This window comes from Cryptomeria japonica, chromosome 7 (genome assembly GCF_030272615.1).
Source record: "Cryptomeria japonica chromosome 7, Sugi_1.0, whole genome shotgun sequence".
Taxonomy (NCBI): Eukaryota; Viridiplantae; Streptophyta; class Pinopsida; order Cupressales; family Cupressaceae; genus Cryptomeria; species Cryptomeria japonica.
The window spans coordinates 455,708,531-455,724,035 of record NC_081411.1 but is presented as its reverse complement, the minus strand read 5'-3'; positions in this window follow the sequence as shown (position 1 = coordinate 455,724,035).

The following is a 15,505-nucleotide window of genomic DNA, read 5'->3' as shown; positions in this document are numbered from 1 at the left end:
TTGCAACAATCTGCAACCTCGGTCAGAAATAACAATCCCAATCAATCATTCTAATCAATTTACGCACTTGACTACACTACGCTTTTGAGCACATGCAATCCTACTTGCAACCACATTTCCGTTCTTTGTTGAGCTCTTGTGCACATAAAATCTGAGAGCAAATATATCAAGCAAGATCAATGGAGATAGGAAGAATGGAGATCGAAACCCTATTGGACATGTGATGGTATAATCTTTGTGATTTCATTTGATTTGCATTGTCTTAGGTAATCTTCATATGTTATGGTGGATCTTTGTTGTTGTTAGGCTAGGGTTTTGTGGTTGAATTCATTTAGCCTTTCAATATTGTTATTGTTGTTATCCATTTTCACCATATACATTTTGGCATGCCCTGTGGGACTCTTGTCCCTTTTTGCATGTAACAGTTAACGGTGATCCTAATCCGTTCATATACTACAATAACTTGAGATAAAAAACTAAGACCATCATTCCCAGTAATCGTGAAGCTGTTCCTTCTTCGGCATACATTGATCCTGAGTCATTGAAACCTTCGACATCAAAACAAGGTGAGCTTAAAGGCAAATTTTAGGACAAGGGCATGGGGGAATACACTTTAAATCAAACCATGTACTTACAACAAGTCATGAGTTCCCCAAAAGAATATGGAAGACCACATCCTAACAAGCAAGTATCCATCATGGTACTCAAATGGGACCCTAATACCTTTCAAAGATGGGGCGAACTAGAAGAGGAAGACTTATACAAAATGCTTTACAAAGATCTTGAAAATGATACACAAGATCACATTAGTCTACCATGTGAGAAATATGGCAAAGGTTTCAAGATCCTACAAAAATTTGGGTATGATGGAAAAAGCCCTCTTGGGTTATGAAAGGAAGGCATCATTGAACCTTTACAACCTAAATTGACATTCAAAAAAGAACGCTCGAAGGGACTTGGTTTCTTGACTTCCAAGGTCCACACTCATAGGATAGGAGAAGCCTTACAAATCAAAGCTGCCAAAATTCAACAAGAGGGTCGCTATTCCACAGACTCCAACGAATGGAAATGGGGTTCAGATAAGTCCTCTAGTGACTACGAGCTCACTGAAACATTCAGAGAGCCAGATGAACCCACAGAAGAAGAGGAATTTTATAAAAGATTCAAAGTTGGTTAAGAAACAACCCATGAGGATTCCACACAGTCCTTGTCTCAAGGTCCTAGGTTAAAATCACATAGGATGAGAACACCTATCCCAGAATGCGCTACTAGTGATGATAATTTGGATTCGTTCACGATCGAGATTGATGAGGAGAGTGCCATCGATGACCTCAATAATTACCTTGACATACCCGAATATAACTGCATCTTCACTCTTTGCCCCGCTAACTTCGAAGACATTAAAGGCCTTCCCCTTGTTCACCACCAACTCATTGGCTGGGATCATGAAGGACCTGCACATTTTGACACATTCCAAAATGATGAAGCTTTTATTGACTATCTTGGCATACGAGATGATCTTCCTCCTGGGGACCATAAAGTGGGATACACTATAGAACTCAATAGCGTGGCATATTTTGGTGAGGGTGTTAGACCTTCCAGTCACAAAAATGTGAAAATAAGAACAAACTAAGGGTCTTATGTTGAAAACCACACTGTGGCACTGTCTGACCCCAAAAAAGTAAAAAGAAAGGACGTATCTGAGGGCGAAAACCTCTCTGAGGCACCTGAAGATGGAAGGCTCAACATTCTCCCAGCATCATATGAGGAAAAGTCATCCATGATGGTAGAGGAGACTATCAAAACAAACATTGGTAAAGAAGAGGTTCCACACAACATATTCCTGGCTCAATCATTGACAGAGTCAGAAAGGTCAAAATTCATAAGTTTCTTCAAAGAACGATAAATCAACTTTGCCTAGTCATATGCTGATATGCCTGGATTAGACTCGGATTTGGTAATGCATCATTTGACAGTTAAACTGGGGGCAAAACTAGTGAAACAAAAATTAAGAAAGATGCATCCACAAGTTGCATTATTGGTCAAAGCAGAGCTTGAGAAATTATTGGACGTCATATTCATATGCCCAATTGATTATCCTGAATGGATCTCCAACTTAGTGCCTGTCAGTAAACCAGATCGCAGCATCAGAATATGTATAGATTTCAGAGACATCAACAAAGCTTGTCCAAAGGATGACTTCCCATTACCAAATATTGACTTGAGTGTCGATCTCACAACAGGTCATGAAATGTTATCGTTGATGGATGGATTCTCTGGTTATAATCAAATAAAGATCGCGCTTGAGGATCAACACAAAACATCATTCACTTGTCCTTGGGGAACTTTCTGCTGGAATGTCATGCCCTTCAAGCTAAAAAATGCAGGTGCTACATATCAAAGAGCCATGACTACTATCTTTCATGATCTCATGCACGTAACTATGGAAGATTATGTCGATGACCTCTTGGGCAAATCAATAGATAGAAATACACATTTAGACATACTTTCAGTCGTCTTTGATCGGTTGGAAAAATACAAAGTAAGATTAAACCCCAAGAAATGTGTCTTTGGAGTAACCTCCGGGAAGCTCCTAGGATTCATTGTATCCAAAAGAGGAATCGAAGCAGATCCAGCAAAAGTCAAGGCCATCTTGGAGATGCAACCACCAAGAAATATTAGTCAACTTCGGTCTTTACAAGGCAGACTCCAGTCCATACGAAGATTCATAGCACAACTTGCAAATAAGTGTAATCCTTTTTAGCACTTGCTACATAAAAACATCAAATTCAAATGGGATGATAACTATCAACAGGATTTCCAAATGCTCAAAGATTATCTTCTGAATTCGTCAGTTTTGATGCCACCAGTTCCAGATCAGCCTCTGTTACTATACATATCAGCTACTCCAACAGCACTGGGGGCACTCTTAGCACAACAAATTGTAGAGGGCAAGGAAAAAGCAGTGTACTATATCAGTCGCACATTGGTGGGATATGAGCTAAACTACACACCAATTGAGCGTGCATGTCTCGCCATGGTCTTTGCTTCGCAGAAATTACGACATTACATGCTCACTCATAAGACTAAGTTGGTTGCAAGAATCGATCCATTAAAATACCTTCTCAATAAAGCAACACTTACTGGGCGACTCGCCAAATGGGTAATGATCCTGAGTGAATTCGACATCAAGTATGTGGACAGAAAAGCAATAAAAGGACAAGCCATCGCAGATCAATTAGCAGATGCTCCCATGATAGATGATGTTCCTCTAAGTTCAGAATTTCTAGATGAATCCATTTTAACAATGTCACATGCAAAGCCATGGCAACTGTACTTCGACGGCTCATACACACAGCATGGGGCAGGAGCTGGCATCCTCTTTATAACTCCTCAAGGGGATTCTATACCAAAATCATACCACTTATCATTTCCTTGCACTAACAATATAGCAGAATATGAGGCATTAACAACTGGATTACGGATTGCAGTTCAGTGGAAGATCCAGGAACTTCATGTTTTTGGGGACTCTCAACTTGTAATCCGTCAGCAACTGATGATTACCAAACAAAAGATGAAAAATTAATGCCTTACAAACAAATGGTGGATGACCTGAAACAACACTTCACCAAGATAGATTTTGAGTAGATACCAAGAGAGCAGAATCATGCCGCAGATGCCATGGCTACAATTGCTTCACTGATTGATCTACCTCCAAATGAGACCCATTATGAGTTCTTGGTGGATAACCTTTTGGTTCCTTCATATGAAATCATTCCTACTGAGATGATATGTGTTGTCGGTCCCGAGTCCCAGTTATATGGTTCCATTTTCACATACCTTCGTGACAATACCCTACCCCCTGATTTATCAAATAACCAACGTCGCACTTTCATTCGCCAATCCTCTTGATATGTCATTTTAGCTGATATCCTATACCGGCGAGGTCTAGATGCCACTCTTCTTAGATGTTTACAAAGTGATGAAGCTCAGATTGCGTTACGTGAAGTACATGAAGGGATATGTGGTCCACATACTAGTGGTCCTACCTTAGCCAAGAAACTCATCAGGACTGGATATTACTGGCCCAATATGGAAAAGGATTCATATCAGTTTGTCAAGAAATGTAAGCAATGTCAGATTCATGGAGACCTCATACATGCGCCAGCACAAGAACTTCAACCAATTGCGTCTCCTTGGCCCTTTTGTCAGTGGGGACTCGATCTCATAAGCAAGATTCATCCTCCTTCTTCCAATGGTCATAAATTCATTATCATTGCCATAGAGTATTTCACAAAATGGATTGAAGCCGTGCCTCTCACACAAGTCACTGGAAAACAGATTGCTACGTTCATTCTCAACTATATCATTTGTCGATACGGTATTCCTATTTCCATTATCACTGATAACGGGTGTCCCTTCAAAAACCAGGATGTTCGTGAACTCTGTGACTGCTTCCATATTTCACATCGTTTCTCTATGCCATATTATCCCCAAGGTAATGGTCAAGTTGAGGCATCTAATAAGACAATCCTTAAAATCCTAAAAAAGGCAGTCGACGATGTTTGTCGTAATTGGCATATCCAACTTAATCCTGCACTTTGGACCTACCGCACAAGTGTCCGCACACCTACAGGAGCTACACCCTATTCACTTGTCTACGACATTGAAGCCATCTTGCCTATTGAGGTCAAGCTACCCTCTTTACGAGTCTCTTTGCAAAACATCATTAGTGATGAAGACTATAGGGTCTCTCGCTTACAAGAGCTTGAACTACTGGATGAACGAAGACAAACTGCTTTTAATCATCTCAAGGCTTACCAACAACGAATGAGTCGCAGCTACAATCACAAGGTCAAGCCTCACACATTTGAGGTAGGTGATTTGGTTCTCAGAGAAAACCCCAAAAATCAGCAAGACAGAGAGAAGAAGGGCAAGTTCGAACCAAATTGGCTTGGTCCTTACATCATTACAACAGCATATGGATCTGGGGCATATTAGCTCTCAACTATAGAAGGTGAACCTTTGGAGGATCCTATCAACAACATGCACCTTCGCAGGTTTTACACATAGCTCTTCAGAATATCCTAATTAAAAAATACAAAAAAAAATCAAAAATTAAAAAATACAGAAAAAATCAGAAATCAAAAAATACAAAAAAATCAAAAAATTAAAAAATACAAAAAAATCATAAAAACATAAAAATCGTTACTTGGTGAAAACCTGGCAAACAAGCACCTTGTGACACAAAAAACATTGAAAAATCAAAAAAAGTAAAGAGAAATAATTTTGTCCAACGGTGAAAACCACTTCGGTGGCGCCCTGGGCAAGTACCATGGTGAAAACTAGGTCACCAGCGCCATGCATAGAGACATTTCTCCTCCCTCCTTTAGGATTCACTTTCATCCTTTCACTTTGTACACACTCACAACCTATTTGTTCATAATAAACTTACCCATTCCCATCATGGCTTGTTATTGATCTACCCAAGATTGGTTAGCCATTCATAATAAACCTCCCTTTCCATCCATAATAAATCAGCTCCTATGTGTGGCTAAGGCAAATCCTATGTCTAGTAATGGGTGTGGAATTGAGAACATCACATGTTTCAAGGAGTATAGTTTCCTCCAGCTTCCTTCAGTCTATCCACGCACAATTCACAATAAAGCAACATTTGCATCACAGATCCACAATAAAGTTCCGTCTTCTCCGCAATAAAGTATCAGTTTCATGGATTCAGTCAGTTTCAGATAAGACAACAGCAACAATGGGCTTCAACAAATCAAATCTTTCAACAGACTCAGACAACATTATTGTTTAGTGCTATCTATCCTTTCTATGAAAGTAAACATTGTGACCACAATCAAATAAGACTTATACGAGTGACAAGAGACACTAAACTTGAGGACTACAGTGGATGTTGGTGTCGAGTCTTGGTTTTCTTTTGATTTCATCTTTTTTGGTGACATGTCTTTTAGCTTTTCCAGGATGTCTCTGACTAGAGATTCTATCTCCAGGATGTCTTTGACTAGAAAGGCGAGGATGGGGTATTGTCACCTATTTGTATTTGCTGTTTGTGGATTGTCTTTTAGTAATGCTATGACTTGTCCAAGGATATGAGGACACTGTGAGTCTAGTATGAACTGGGGCATTCTTTGTTTGTGACTGTCTTATCTCCATGCAAATAGGTACAATGACTTTCTGGGTCAAACACATGCCTTGATTGTCATAACCTACTTGCCATAATAAAGCTCAATGATGATAATGCACAAGAAGCTCTTTCACTTTCATATCTTCTATCTTCCATCCCCCTTTCTTGATTGACTTCCATCGTCCTTCTCGAGTCTGTGTAGCCTGCTATCACATCACTGAGTATAATGACACACCAAAAACATTTGCATTTCATGTAGTTGCACCTGCATTACCACATATAAGCATTTCATACATACATATAGATATCACAACTGCGTCACATCCTGCACACAACACATGTTAGCACAATTTACATTTGCATTATCATATTCATCTGCATTACATACATTCACATTTGCATCATGCATACACATATAAAAGAACAAAAATATTGCATTGCATCATGTACATATTTGCATCCATGTCATAAGCATCACATAAAACATACATCATGAAACATCTCATCACATAGGTACACATGCATATAGCTACCGCAAAGATGAATCATCTCATATATATATAAAGTGTCATAATACAATGATGTCAAAAAATCATATGGCTACAATCACCCGAAGGTGTCTATATCATCATACAAAAATGGTACAATACTAATACATAGGGAGCCCTCTACGGCTATGATGAACTCCCTCCCTCGGAGCCGCCTAGCCTTGATGGAATCTGAGCCCCCAAAGGACCTGCCCCAAGAGCATCCCTCTTGTCTCCTCTATCTAGTGGTGGTGGAGGACCCATAACCCCACCACTAGATGCCTGTCTCCTCCGGCTCCCTCCCGTAGCTGTCGTTGTCCGCGATGGTCTATGGAAGCTCCTCGCCCACTGATCAGCTGGCACTGCACCATAATAGAGATCCCGCCAGTAACCGATCTCCTCCCCTGCCTGCAGAACATAGGCATATCCAGTCCCTGTGTCCTCTGCCGCTTGCCTCCCAGCCCTCAGTGCTATCTCAACCTCCGTGTAGTGCTAAATGGCCTGATCCCGCTCTCGCTTAGTATCTTTGAGCTGCCTCTTGAGCCTATCCCTCTCTCTCTCCAACTCCTAGATCTCTTCTGCCTGTCCCTGGCAGATCTCCCTTAGCTTCGTCAGCTCATCCTCCTCTACCTCAGCCCCCTATGGCTCTGCCTATGACTTCGAGCCTATCAATATTTCCCGCATTTGGTGTTTTGAGCAGTTCTTTGGTTTTGCGAGATCTGGCAAAGCAGAATTTTAGCGGTGAACTGAAAATTTTCGAGAGTTTGTTTTTAAAAACCCCTAAGACGCCGTATTGCGAAATTTACTGCTCGAAGTCTTTTGTTACTGGTTTCAAGCCGGTTTCAAGACCAAATCTCGGTGTATTTTAGCGGTCAGGCGCCATATTTTCTACATTTTGTGTTTTGAGCAGTGGTTTGGTTTTTTGTAAGATCCGGTCACGCAGAAGTTTAGCGGTGGATTGGAAATTTCCAAGTGTTTGTTTTCGGAAACCCTTGAGTGCAAAATTTACCGCTCAAAGTGTCTTGTTACTGGTTTCAAGCCGTTTTTAAGAGCAAATCTCGGATAATTTTAGTGGTCAGGCGCAACATTTTCGGCATTTATTGTTTTGAGCAGTAGGTAGTTTGGTTTTGCAACATCCAGTCACACAGAATTTTAGCGTTGGACTAAAAATTTCCGAGTATTTGTTTTCAGAAACCCTTGGGAGGCCATATTGCGAAATTTACCGCTTAAAGAGTCTTGTTACTGGTTTCAAGCCTCTTAAATTGCAAGATTCACGCTCTCTGCAATTAAATTTCAGCGGCAGTTTTGCATTCAAATAAGCGGTGTTTTCCTTTGACAATGGGGTTACCACGGTTCTTGAAGCAGAGATTGTCGCGATCAGAGCCGCCATCTCCTTTATCACTTTCTCGATCGGGCTCACAATCCTCTTCTTTGTCGTCGCAGGAAAGAAAAAAGTATGGGTGCCTACCCCTATGCCTGTACCTATACTGGTGCCTGTCCCTATATCTATCCCTGTCCCTGTCCCTATACCTGTACCTGTCTGGGACCTTGTGCTGCTGGCACCTGTAGAGGTAATCCACCACAACCCCTCACTGCCTGAGCCTGCCTATCCTCTCCACCCTCCCTCCATGGTCCCACCCTCCTCTCTCCAACTGACCCCCTCCTCCTTCGTCGGCCTCTGCCTTCATCATCTTCATCATCATCACCATCCCCACCACCATCTCCATTTAGTAGCTCTCCTAGATTCGTCAGGCGTGGGAATGGATGCTCTGCCCAGTATGTTGTGTACTCGACATCCATGCCAACATCCTCAATCTCTGGCCACATGTCCTAGGGTAGGGGCATCATCTCTACTAGCTGTGTAACAGCCTGATCATATGATAATAAAGGCCCAAACTGCGCCTAATCTCTGACAGTCCATGCATACATGCCTGAACCTCATGGCATTCGCTGGATCCTGCCGAACTGCCTGCCCACCCTGTCCACTAACTGCCTCTCTAGCACATAGGGCATCCACCCAATCAGATACCTGCTCCGGAAGGTGTAGGGCAGCTCTACTGCATCATCCTCCCACTGCTCACATCCAAGGTATGGCCTCCATATGACCATATCAATGTCATCAATCACCCGCCGTCAGTGCTCTAACCTGCCAATCCGTGGCTGCGAAGTGATCATGTTGTACAAGTGTACAAAACTGCATCCATGACCTTTGCCCCTGAAATATATCAGTCTCGTCATTGGCAGATGCTCATAGGCCCACACTTGTAACAATGTAACCCTGCAGCCCAATCCCACTGACCCGTGGTACACAAACTGATGCAGCTCATAATACAGGTGTGCTAGCACACACGGTCCCTAGGCATATCTGGTGTGTTGTGTCACCAGTGTCTCTAATGCACCTCCCCAGCCCATAGCCAACCCTTGTGTCACTCTATCAGGACACAAGAACCCACTGATCACTCCTCCTATTACTGCTGGCAGCGCTAATCCTGGAGCTGTCATGGTGTCCCAAGCCACATGTCCTGCCCTCATCTCCAGTCCTAGGTCCTAGAACACTCGTATTAGGGCCTCCCTGTCTCCATCTCAATCATAGGGAATCAACTCCCTATCGATCGGTATCCTTAGGATCCTGTATACATCCTCTAGGGTGACTGTCATCTCACCCATCGGTAAATGAAACGTACAAGTCTCGGAGTGCCATCTCTCCGCCAGTGCAGTCAGCAGTCCCATGTTCGCCCGAAACTCAAGCACATACAAAATATGTCTCAGACCCATAGCCTCAATAGTTGCTCAGTCCTCGAAGGTCAGCTCAGGTCGCAATCTCTGAGTCAATGGGAATCTCTCCCGTGACTCCAACATAGGCAAATACTCCTACAGTCAAGCAAATCAATCATGTCAGTCATCGTGGCATTCAATGTTCATCACAAAATGCTACTTTTTATCTAAGTGCATCTGGCTATCTATCCTAGTGACACTCACTGTTCATCACAAAGTGTTACTATCTATCCTCGTGACACTCACTGTTCATCACAAAGTGTTACTATTTATCCTAGTAGTACTCCCTATTCATCACAAAGTACTACGTGTGTGACACTCACTGTTCATCACAAAGTGTTGCTCACATTTGCACTCCCTGTTCAGTACAAAGTGCTGCTCATATTTTAGTACTCCTTGTTCATCACAAAGTACTATATCTTGGTACTCACTGTTCATCACAAAGTGCCTTGATCTATCCTATCCTAGGGCCTCTACTTGAGTGAATCCTCTTGAGTAGTTTCCTAATTGACAACGTATGTTCTATCATAGAATTGTCAATCCTAGCCCTATTTGCTATCCTAGTCTTCCCTAGAGGACCTGCTTGAGTGTATCCTCTCAGCAGCTTATCCAATCAACAGCGTATGTTCATCACAGAACTGCCGATTTGACCTAGAAGATACAAATTCACATTTTTTGGACACAAACGCGCTTTCCTGACATAAACACGCTTGAAGACTGCATAAATGCGCCTATTTTACACAGACGTGCTTGAAATACACAGACGTGCCTATGCTCTACACAGACGTGCTTGGATGACACAGACGTACCTTTTTGGCATAGACACGCCTACACATCACAGACGCAGCCGCATTCTGCACAGATACGTTTTTCAACATAGACGCACCTGACACAAACACAGATGCGCCTCGCGAGCATAGACGCGCCTGGCACCAACGTAGATGCACCTGGGCGTTTTTGACATTTTTTTTGGACCCTATTCTAAGTGCATTTATTACCCTATCTAGCATGCATTAATGACAATAATAAATGCAACAACGTACAAGGAGGTTTTGTGGTACTTACCGGCTCTCCTGCCTCTGCTGGCCTCTGGAATTGGCGAACGTGGTCGATTCTATGAACAAAGGCCATCGCTGCTGACTGCTGCTGCTCTATTTCGCTATGCACTCTGCTCTCGTGGATGTGTGGATGACAATGAGGATGTATTTCCCTCGTGGTCTATCTTATAGACTGCCCTAGCCCTCATTTCCCGAGTCAGTCTTCATTATCCCGTGACTCTGTCACTTTATCCGGTCAATCCATTCTATCCCGTCTTTCTTATCGAGAGATTGTCTGCAATCTTTTCAGGCATTTTCATCCAATCTCTCGAGGGGGCATATCATTCCCATCTTGGGGCAACTCTATATCAGTTTATCTTATCTTCTTTGAAACAACGCGACAAGCCGCATTGTCTCAAAGAGGGGCAAAATGTAGACACCCAAAATTGTCCAGTCTAATTAAATAAATATTTTATTTATTTAATTATCTAAGCTTAATTCTTCTATTAATTAAATAAATCTTTTTTTATTTAATTAATTCATTTATCCTCTTCTAGCCTTATTTCTCGTTTAGATAAATATATTTATTTATTTAAATTATCCTTTTCCTAAATTAAATAAATATCTTATTTATTTAATTATCCCACTTCTTCTATTAATTAAATAAATCTTTATTTATTTAATTAATTCATTAACCTTTTCTACCCATGACACATGTCATTCATCTCTTAATTCATACACTACCTACCCCTTTCATTATTTTATTATTTATTTTACCTACCCTCTAATCATAGCCGACCTCCTTTTACACCTCTCAATCTTATCCGTCCATTTCATATAGTTTCTTCTATATAAGGAGATGCTTCCTTCATTATCAACCCCAATCAATCATTCTAATCAATTTGCGCACTTGACTACACTATGCTTTTGAGCACATGCGATCCTACTTGCAACCACATTTTCGTTCTTTGTTGAGCTCTTGTGCACATAAAATTTGAGAGCAAATATATCAAGCAAAATCAATGGAGATAAGAAGAATGGAGATCGAAACCCTATTGGACATGTGATGGTATAACCTTTGTGATTTCATTTGATTTGCATTGTCTTAGGTAATCTTCATATGTTATGGTGGATCTTTGTTGTTGTTAGGCTAGGGTTTTGTGGTTGAATTCATTTAGCCTTTCAATATCGTTATTGTTGTTATCCATTTTCACCATATACAGATAATAGTGATTAGGAAGATGCTATGAAGGATCAATGTCAAAAAATCACTCAAGAGAACACCATCTTGAAGAATGAGATGCAAGCTCTAACCATGAGAATGTGCAATAAAATTGAAGACAAAAAGAAGAATGAAGAAAACCTAGCTCAAGCATTGAAGGATAGATCTGATGAATGCAACAGATTGACACATGAGAATGACATGTTGAGACTTGAGTTGGTTTAGTCCCAGAACAATGAATAGGAACTTGAAAGACAAATCATAATCATGAGAGATGACTTAGTCACTGTAAATGAGTACAGGGAAAAATTCAAAGCGAGCTCTGTAAAACTTGATGAACTACTGAAGAGTCAAAGAGATGCTAATGACATGAGAGGTCTTAGTTATGAAGAAGGAGAAAGCTCAGGTGCTGCACAACAAGATCAATCATCCGGTCATAAGAATAATTATGCCAACTATCGAAACCAGAAATCACCAGTAAGACAACCTAATGCTCACAAATTCAAAGGTACATGCTTTGTTTGCAATAAATATGGTCATATAGCAAGTCAATGTAGAAATAGGAATAATTAGAACAATGCATCAGTCACCGGTCTTGGAAATGTAAGATGTCATGCATGTAGTAGATTTGGACATATGGCTAACCAATGAAGATCAAAAGGAAATCAAGGGTTTAGCAAAGCAATTTAGAAGAACAATATTGTCTATTATGCATGCAATAAAATTGGACATATTGCCAAATATTGCTGGAGTAAGAACCCACTGATAAATAATGGAAAAGCATATGAGAAGGGGAAAAAAGGTAGAAGAAATCAAAAAATAGCATGAGAAAAGATGTGTAAGGAGATTAGACACACAACCGATAGAACAACAAGTAGAGCCATCGGGTCCTGCACCGAAAGTAGGAACAACCGATAACTAAGGCACTCTGCCTTAGGGATCGACAAATCATTGAAGATCATGCAAACACCTCGAATTAGATTTGTAGTCATAGAATTCTGATTGCGGATGGGTACTCACACGATTTCAAGTGTTTACCAGAACCTACTTGCAGATTATGTGTCCTGGTCAGACTTACCAACAATATTTATGATAGTGGAAAATTAGGGTTAGTGACGATAAAAAGGAAAAGTTAAGTTATTTTCATCACACAACGATTGATTATTCAGAAGAGCGATTTCTAAAGCGATTCAAAAATTCAAGGCGATTCATGCAAGCACTTTATTTCGAAGTCAATTTCATAATCCGACAGTATCTTGAGGTATTTTTTGTTTGCAAAAACCCTAGTTTCAGATTCAATATTGTGGCTTCTTCATCCAATGTCGATACTCCTTTGGTGGTGGAAATCGAGAACCACCCCCATCCTGAATTCAAGAAGTAGACTTTCAAATCTCCTTTGGATGATCCACTGGGAGCGTTCTCGAGCGTTTGCCATGGTGTTCTTCACACTGAAAACATTAGGGCATACATTCATTGTGATATTGAGGAGCTTTGAGGTTATGAGTTATCATGTGTTTTCACTAACAATCTAATTATGGACAACTAGTTGAAGCCAAAATTTTCCCATTTGCAAAAGAAGGGTATTACCCAATTTATGGAATTCCCAACATTCGATGAGGCAGAATGGGTCTGATACATTCTGAGCCACATTCATGGAGAATTTATTTTTTTGGACTGGCCCTACAAGGTCACTAAGGAGGTAATCAAGAACATCACTCCCTGCACAAGATTGGAGGATTCCTCAGCCCTAGATTTAAGATCTCCAATACAAAACTCTGCAAACTCGTCGGTGCCACTTTCGATGGTCGTTCGATGAGGGTTGATGATATGAAGGAGATTAATGTTAAATTTGCAGCAATGATCATCAAATACAAAGTTTACCAGTCAAACCGGCTGAACTCTGTCTCTAGTAATAGTATTCTTATTATGCATCAAATGGTAAAGGAGGATACACATTATGATCTCTATAGTGTAATGTTGAAGGAGCTGATGACCAACCTTCAGGAAAATTAAACAAGACAAGAAAAACACTTTCCAGTATGGATCCTTTAATATTTGTTTGGCATTCTACTTTTTGAATACTATTCCCAGTTTTGGTAAGATACGTTGGGCTTTTGATCATCCGATAGCCACACAGATAGCCCAAATTTTGGATAGCCAAGGAGATAAGAAGGAAAAGGCTAACTTATGGGCATTTTTCAAAACTTTTCAAGAGGAAATGAAGAATAGAGCTAGAATTCCTAGTAGAGAAATATCAGGATACTATATGTTTTATGGTAAATAAAGATGAATGTATGATGAAAGTAGTCCAACCTAGAATAGTCTGGATTATGGAAATGGGATATCAGGTAGATAAGGCCACATTGGATGCTTATGCTCAACACCTACTACAAGCACTAGTTGATAAAAAAGAAGAGAAATTTGGCACAGCCCAAGAGAAAGGGCTAAAGGTTCACCAAGAACAGGTTGCACCAGCAATCAGAAGAAAGATGACTAAGGTTGTAGCCGAGACTCTAGTTAGTGAAGGACATGACAAGGCTAAAGTAGAACAAAAGGTCAAAATCCTTGAAGCTTAGAGGAAAGAAGAAATGAAACAAAAAATGAAGGAAGAGAGGGAAGCAAAGAAGGCAACTTAGACCACTCCCAATGTGGTCCCAATAACAACTGATTTTTCCAAGCAACTGAAAGCATCATCATGAAAGCTTGCCAATCCTAATCCGACCAAATGGATAAAGAGGAAACATAAGGCGACTAGGAAATATATGACTGGTTCTTCTAAGGAAACCTAATCAGATGAAGACATCAAGGAAGGTCCAAAGAAGAAAGGAGTTTTTGCAAGGGTGATCAGGGAGAAGAAGGAAGAGAAAAAGAAAGAATCGGCTAAGGAGCCTCCCTGGAAGACACCCAAGATTACCATTTTACATAAACACAAGCCTAAGTCTGATGAGTAGTCCAAACCGGAAGGCAAGAGAAGAACTGAAAAGAAGAAATTAGATGCTCAAGACATAATTGATCAAATTATTAATGATGGTAACTTGGACAATATTTCTACATTCTTTGATGAATTTGATGAGAAGGATAAGAAGAAGATTGAGGAAGCTATTCTTTTATATCTTGATTCTTTCAGTAGAGCATTGATTGAGTTAGAGAAAATTTTGCCTAAGAAATTGTATGATAAACTAGAGGCTAGGAAATTACATGCTTAAACTCTGGACTGACAAATAAAAGAGACATAATTAGTCAATCTTTGTCCATCAATAACCCCTCCAAAGATAGAAAATTTGATAAATAAATCAGGTTCATCAGAATGAAATCCAAAGCACCGGATAAACAATTTAATGTTAGAAAGATTTGAGGAAATCCAGAAGGAAACAATAGATATTTGGGTCCGAATTCTTTTGAGTTTAGGATATGACTTGAGCCCCAATTTTGTTCAAAGATAAATATACAGTTACTAGGGGACAAGAAATTGACACATACTGAGGAACAAAATGTAAATACTGTGCAACCGGCTAGCACACCACCAGATACTATTGTACCGGCTAGTGAGTCTAATTTGCAGCAGAGGATTTGCCAATAGTTAAAGTACATAATATAGAGGATACTATTGATAAGGATAGGGATACAGACAATAAGGTTGTTGAGGATGCATAGGATCAGGATAAGGCACCAAGTGGCGAAGCCACCGATGCACTGAAATTCAAGGATTCAAGGGATACATATCCGGTAGACAAAGGCAAGGAAATTGTGACAAACTTTTCTTTCGGCTTGGCAATTGACACCTCATCCATAG